Source organism: Myotis davidii, unplaced genomic scaffold (genome assembly GCF_000327345.1).
Source record: "Myotis davidii unplaced genomic scaffold, ASM32734v1 scaffold248, whole genome shotgun sequence".
Classification (NCBI taxonomy): domain Eukaryota; kingdom Metazoa; phylum Chordata; class Mammalia; order Chiroptera; family Vespertilionidae; genus Myotis; species Myotis davidii.
The window spans coordinates 1013942-1021254 of record NW_006299220.1 but is presented as its reverse complement, the minus strand read 5'-3'; the positions used below and the strand labels follow the sequence as shown (position 1 = coordinate 1021254).

General features: G+C 39.9%; 1 protein-coding gene and 1 pseudogene across 1 annotated transcript in view; one reads left to right on the top strand and one right to left on the bottom strand.

Annotated features, from left to right (window-relative positions):
- The window catches only part of DNAJB4 (DnaJ heat shock protein family (Hsp40) member B4), a 71534-nt gene that overhangs the window by 37526 nt on the left and 26695 nt on the right, over positions 1-7313 (bottom strand). The window lies entirely within an intron of this gene.
- LOC102757189 lies at positions 5355-6851 on the top strand (annotated as a pseudogene).

Below are 7313 nucleotides of genomic sequence, written 5' to 3'. Positions count from 1 at the left end.
TGTCTCCAACTAAGGATTAATGGCTCTTTCCAAATATTCCAGTTAATATTTGCTACTTACCCATCTTGACTCTATTCAAATTTCATCATTAAAACTTCACATAGGTAGTATTCACTGTATTGAAAATATATTCATTTGTATTTCAAGTGCATTCATTGTATTTCAAGTACATTCATTGTATTTCAAGTGCTTTGTGTTTCAAATACAGTAATCAAAACAGTGTGGTATTGGTGAAAGAATAGGCAAATAGATCAATGGAAGGGAATAGGGAATCCAGAAATAGACCCATAATCACCATTATAGTCAACTGATCTTTGACAAAGGAACAAAGGCTAAATAGCACTGGAACAACTGGACATCCACTTGCAAAGAAATAAATCTAGACACAGACTTTAAATTATACCCTTCACAGAAATTAACTCAAAATGGATCTACAGACCTAAAAATAAAATGCAAAATTATAAAACTTCTAGAACATAGGAAAAATCTAAATGACCTTGGGTTTAGCAATGACTTTTTTCGTGTATTAATCTTCACCCAAGGATATTTTTTCCATTGATTTTTTTTTTTTTTAGAGAGCATGTAAAGAAGGGAGGGAGGGAGTAGGAGGAGGAGAAAGAGAGAGAGAGAAACATCTATGCGAGACACATTGATTGGCTGTCTCCCACATGTGTCCCGACAGGTGCTAGGGATCAAACCTGTAACCCAGGTACATATGTGCCCTTAACTGGGAATCAAACCTGCGACCATTTGGTGCACAAGCCAATGCTCTAACCATTGAGAACACCAGCCAGGGCTGCAATGACTTTTTTTTCATCTTCACCCAAGGATATGTTTGTTGATGTTTATTAATTTTAGAGAGAGGAAGGGAGAGAGAGACAGAGAGAGAAAGACATCCATGTGAGAAAACATCTATCGGGTGCCTCCCCTATGGGCACAGACCGGGGATTGAACCCACAACTTTTGGTGTATAGGTTGATGCTCCAACCAACTGAGCCACTCAGCCAGGGGTGACAATTACTTTTTAAATATAATACCGAAGGCGTACTTCATGGAAGAACTGATAAGCTGGACTTCATTAAAATTAAATTTTCTGCTGAGAAAGACACTGTCAATAGAATGAAAAGACAAGCCACAGATGGAGAAAATAATTCAGAAGTCATCCAATAAAAAACTGTTATCCAAAGTATATAAAGAACTTTTAGAGCTCAACAATTAGAAAACAAGTCAATTAAAACATAGGCCAAATATCTTAACAGACATCTCACCAAAGAAGATATTCAGATGGCAAATAAGTATATAAAATGACTCTCCAGCCCAGCCGCGGTGGCTCAGTGGTTGAGCATAGACCTATGAGCCAGGAGGTCACAGTTCAATTCCTAGTCAGGGCATATGCCTAGGTTGTGGGGTTGATCCCTGTGTGGGGTGTGTAGGAGGCAGTTGATCAATGATTCTCTCTTATCATTGGTGTTTCTCTCTCTCTCTCTCTCCCTCTCCCTTCCTCTCTGAAATCAATAAAAATATATTTTTAAAATAATAAAATAAAATGATTCTCCATGTCATGTCATCAGGAAGATGAATATTAAAATGAGATATCCCTACACACCTATTAAAATGGCAAAAATCCAGAACATTGGTAATACCAAATGCTGGCATAGGAATAAGAATAGGATTTCTCATTCATTTCTGGTGGGAATGCAAAATGGTATAGCCACTTTGGAAGACAGTTTGGCGTTTTCTTACAAAAACAAACATAAACCACCCTCGCTGGTTTGGCTCAGTGGATAGAGCATTGGCCCTCGGACTGAAGGGTCTCAGGTTCGATTCCGGTCAAGGGCACATATCTTAGTTGCAGGCTCCATCTTGGTCAGGGTGGATACAGGAGGCAACCAATCGATGCCTCTCTCACATCAATGTTTCTCTCTTTCTGTTTCTTCCCTCCCTTCCTCTCTCTCGAAAAATCAAAGGTAAAATATCCTCAGGTGAAGATTAACAAAAAAATTTAAATTAAAAAATAAACATAGCCCTAACTGGTTTGGCTCAGTGGATAGAGCTTCAGCCTGTGGACTCAAGGGTCCCAGGTTCGATTCCAGTCAAGGGCATGTACCTTGGTTGCGGGCACATCCCAGTAGGAAGTGTGCAGGAGGCAGCTAATCGATGTTTCTCTCTCATCGATGTTTCTCACTCTCTATCCCTCTCCCTTCCTCTCTCTAAAAAAAAAAATCAATAAAATATATTTTTAAAAAATAAAATAAACATAGACTTATCATACTATCCAACAATGACACTCCTTGTTACTTATCAAAGGAGTTGAAAACTTACATCCACACAAAAACCTGCAGATGAATGTTTATAACAGCTTTATTCATAATTGCCAAAACTTGGAAGCAATCAAGATGTCCTTCAGTAGGTGAATAGATAAACTTTAGTACATCCAGACAATGAAATATTGTTTAGCACTGAAAAAAACAAGTTTTCAAGCCATGAAAAGACATGGAAGAAATCTAAATGCATATTGCTAAATCAGTGAAAGAAGCCAGTCTAAAAAGTATATATTCTGGAAAAGGTGAAACTATGGAGACAGTAAAAATATCAGTGGTTGCCAGCGGTGAGTGGGCAGAGAATAAATAGGTGGGGAACAGAGAGATTTTTAGGGCAAACTACTCTACCTAATACTGAAATGGTGGGCTCATGTCATTTTACATTTGCCCAAATCCATAGAATGTTCAACACCAAGTATGAACCCTAATGTAAATTATGAACTCTGGGTGATGATGTATCAATGTAAGTTCATCAATTGTAAACAAATGTTCCATCTAGTGGGAGGTGTTGGTAAGGGGGAAGGGGGGAAAGGGGCTAACCATGTGTGGAGGCAGGAGGTACATGGGGAATCTATAAATCTTCCACTCAATTTACAGCGAACTGGAAACTGTTCTAAAAAATAATCTACTTAAAAATTAAATTTTTAAAAATAAATGGAAAAAGGCTTCTGCTCTTGATGATGAGTAGGTAAACACTTTACTTACCTCCTCCCATGACCACATCAAAATTCCAACTAAACTGCAGGATAACCATCATTGAGAACTGTTTGAAGTCTAGCCTGAAGTCTCTATAACAAGGGATATACTGAAGAAACCACATTAAGACTGGTAGGAAGGGGCGAAGACTCAGAATGGGCTGGTGTGGTGGTTAAAAACCAGAAGGGATATCTCAGCTGCAGGTCCTCAGGTCCTGCAGGTCCTCCCTGAGGAATGAGACATCCTGACACCACCCCAGGCTCCCCAGCTCAGGGCTCCAGTGCCAGGAAGAGAAGTCCCCATAACTTTTGGCTGTGAAAACCAGATTGTGACTGAGTGACATGGAGGACCTCACCAGATCACCACATCCAACCACGTCCACAAACAACATATTTAAAGGGCAGATGTGGCAGGCGTCAGAGCCCTGCTAAAGTGACGCCTGCTCCATAGGATCAGTCCCTGCACAACAGTCCCTCCACTGTAGTCACGGCCAGTCCTCAGAACCAATCAGCCTGAGAATCAATACCTCACATTGACGTGCTAACAGCGTTCAAGACTCTACTACAGCCCTAATCAGTTTGGCTCAGTGGATAGAGCATCAGCCTGCGGACTGAAGGGTCCCAGGTTCGATTCCAGTCAAGGGCATGTACCTTGGTAGCCCGCACATCCCCAGTAGGAGGTGTGCAGGAGGCAGCTGATCGATGTTTCTAACTCTCTATCCCTCTCCCTTCTTCTCTGTAAAACAAATTAATAATAAAATATATTTTTTTAAAAAGACTCAACTACAACAAGAGGGGGCAGGCACAAGCAACACGGGGGCACACCTAGAGCACCTGCTTAGGTGACAGGGAGAAAGCTCCACTGGGCCCCACAGGACACCCAACACATTAAGGCCACTCTACCAAGACTGCGACAAGTAGCAAGTAGCTCTACCTAGTACGTATAAACGAACACAGGGAGTCCCAAATGAAAACAAATCAAAACAAAAAAACAGAATTTCAAAAAAGGAGCTAAACAAAAAGGAGACAAGCAATCTACCAGATGCAGTGTTCAAAACACTGGTTAAAAGGATGCTCAATGATCTTGAAAGATTGATAGAACTTAGAAAGAGAGCAAGGTTATGGGGCTTGGGGGATCTGCAATTTGGACCAAGAACACAAAGTCCAAAGGCAAAAAAGCATAAAATCTATTTGATACAGCAAAAAGATTGGTCAGATTAAAGCACAGAACTTAGATAGGCTCTCCTTAGAAAGCTGACCAAAAAAAAAGTTACGGTCAGATTGTTGGAAGTATCGAATGTCATTTTTTTACTTAATGACTGCTCTTTCATGTTTTTCCAAAAGGGCTACTTCATTAGGTCTTTGAAATGAATTTTAAAAGCTAGCTTCATTTCTTAAATACCAATTATTTTGAAGCTAATGAAATTACTTTTTGGTTCTCAGTAAAGGGTTCTTAACAATGTTTCATCAATATTTGTAAACTTCAAGAGCACCAGTAAAAGATGACAAACTAACTAACCTAAAAAGACTGATAGGAAGAAGGGCTTTATCAGTTTTAATTCTCTTTGCACTAATTGTCTATAACATCTTAATTTCCCAGTACTTTATCACTATAGTTATATTAATAATTCCCAAAGTGTTTAAGATTTGATACTGTCATTGCTTGATTTTATACTCTCCTGCACAAAGCACTGTAATAAAATATACACATTTAATTTTATTGGTTTAAAAGTCTTTACAAAAAAGATTTAAAATTAAATTTTAAAAACTGTAAAAGTACATGCCTTTAAAAAAATTAAAATTGCTTTAATACATTTATAAAAATTATTGGAGTTACTGGAAATATCCAGGTATCAGAAATATTTTATTTTTTAAAATATATTTTAATGATTTTTTACAGAGAGGAAGGGAGAGAGATAGAGAGATAGAAACATCGATGAGAGAGAAACCTCAATCAGCTGCCTCCTGCACATCCCCTACTAGGGATGTGCCCGCAACCCAGGTACATGCCCTTGACCAGAATCGAACCTGGGACCCTTCAGTCTGCAAGCCGACGCTCTATCCACTGAGCCAAACCGGTTTTGGCAGAAATAGTTTATTTTAAAAAAAATATGTTTTTACTTATTTCAGAAAGAGGAAGGGAGAGATAGAAACATCATCATTGCTCGGCTGCCTCTTGCCTGACCCCCACTGGGGATCGACCGGGCAACTAGGGCATGTGCCCTAACCAGGAATCCAACTGTGACCTCTTAGTTCATGGGTCCACGCTCAACCACTGAGCCACACCGGACCTGGCAATATTTTGTTTAAAAAAAAAAATCATTTCCTTTTTGGGAGTGTAGAATTCGTGTATTCTGTGATGACATTAAAATGTATCTCGATATTTCATTTTTCTCCTCACCGAAACAACTTTGTGTTATTGTGTTAATAGACGTTGCCTATGATGAGGTGTTTATGACGATAAGGTAAACGGAAAGAAAGGACATAATAATAAAGTGCTGCGGAGGAATTTTTCTCAAGCTGTGAGACGCCGGAGAAGAGTGAATGCGATTCAGAGAGGCTCAGAGAACTGTCCTCTGTGCAGGGGACTTTCTTTAGCTCCAGGCCCCTGACTAACCCTATGGGCAGAGAGATGGAAACTTGGATCACCAGTTTCACCCTGCCTCCCCTTTATGCAGAGGAGGATGGCTCCAAGGAGAGTAGTGATCTGGCTACAACACGGCTAACCCACCCAGAGATTCCATATGGTAGTGGAGCCACATCATCTACCAACAATCCAGAATTTGTGGAGGATCTCTCCCAAGGTCAATTGCTTCAGAATGAGCCTTCAGACACTGCAGAAGGCAGTGAACAGAGCAAAGATGTAAACGAGGAGGGTGGTCCAAAGGAAGAAAGAGGAAGACACCTCTTTGAGACAGCAATACACCCAAATCCCCCCTTACAGGGTATGTTCCGGTCATGAATAAGCGTCGAGAACAGCTTTGATCAAAGAGACCAGAAGTCCCATTTCCAGAAATCACAAGAATGTTAGGCAATGAATGTTAAGAAAAACAGCGCTACTTTGATGAAGCCAATAGAGATAAGGAGCATTATATGAAGGGAACTGGAGCAGTATCAGAAGACTGAGGCCTACAAGGTTTTCAGTAGGAAAACCAGGACCAGAAAGGCAAATCTCAAAGGCAAAATGCAGCCAGACAGGCCACTCATGATCATGAAAAACAAACAGAAGAAACGGTCAGTTTTTGACATCCCTCTATTTACAGAGGAATTCCTGAGCCACAGCAAAGCTTCACAAATGCAACATGGAGCTTGAAGAAGGAATGGAGCCCTGCAGAAGCACTTGGAGAGCGTGCGCACAGCAGTGGAGAAGCTGGAAGTGAATGTGATCCAGGAGCGAAGCTGCCAACACTGTCTTACAACAGCACCTGGAGATCCTGCAGCAGGTGTTAACCAGCAGCTTTGCCAGCATGCCCTTATCTGGAAGTGGAGAGACACCTACACTGGACACCAATGACTCATATATGAACAGACTGCACAGTATTATTTTAGCTAATCCCCAAGACAATGAAAACTTCATTGCTACTGTTCGAGAAGTTGTAAACAGACTTGATCGTTAAGGAATGGTAAGTGCTCACTGATATCACACTTCAAAAATAAGATGGCCTTGGATTTTATCACTACTACTAAAATCTTGGAATTACAGTGAATAAATAAAAGAACTGGAGACTTGAAACAAATAAAAAATAAAATGTATTCGAATAAAGTAGCACTGTAACAACCTGCCCTTCTTCTTTACCCTCTTTTACAAGAAGTCACTAGAAAGCCTACCAGAATGTTAGTGAATGTACAGTGAACTAATCTCATACTTTCCTAGCATTTTGGAATTGGTTAAAATAAAGCATTCACTACAGTACTTTTCCATATTTAATAAGAGCCAAAAGAAATTACAGAATTTCTAGGTCATTTTCTTTTATCATCTCCTTTTTTAAAGTATGTTTTTTTATTTTAGACAGAGATGAAGAGAAACATCAGTGTGAGAGAGAAACATCGACTGGTTGCCACCCACACACAAACCAACCAAGGACCAGTTTTGCAACTTTGGTATGAGCCCGCAACCTTTTGGTGTATGGGACAATGCTCCAAGGTACTGAGCCACACTGGCCAGGGCAATAATCGGTTAATTTTTTATAAAGCCTTTCTAATTAGCTCAGATAATTTAAAGGAGAAATAAATGTATGACACTTTTTTCCTCAGCATATTGGGCTCCAAGAACTTAGAAATAATTGCAAGTAATGAT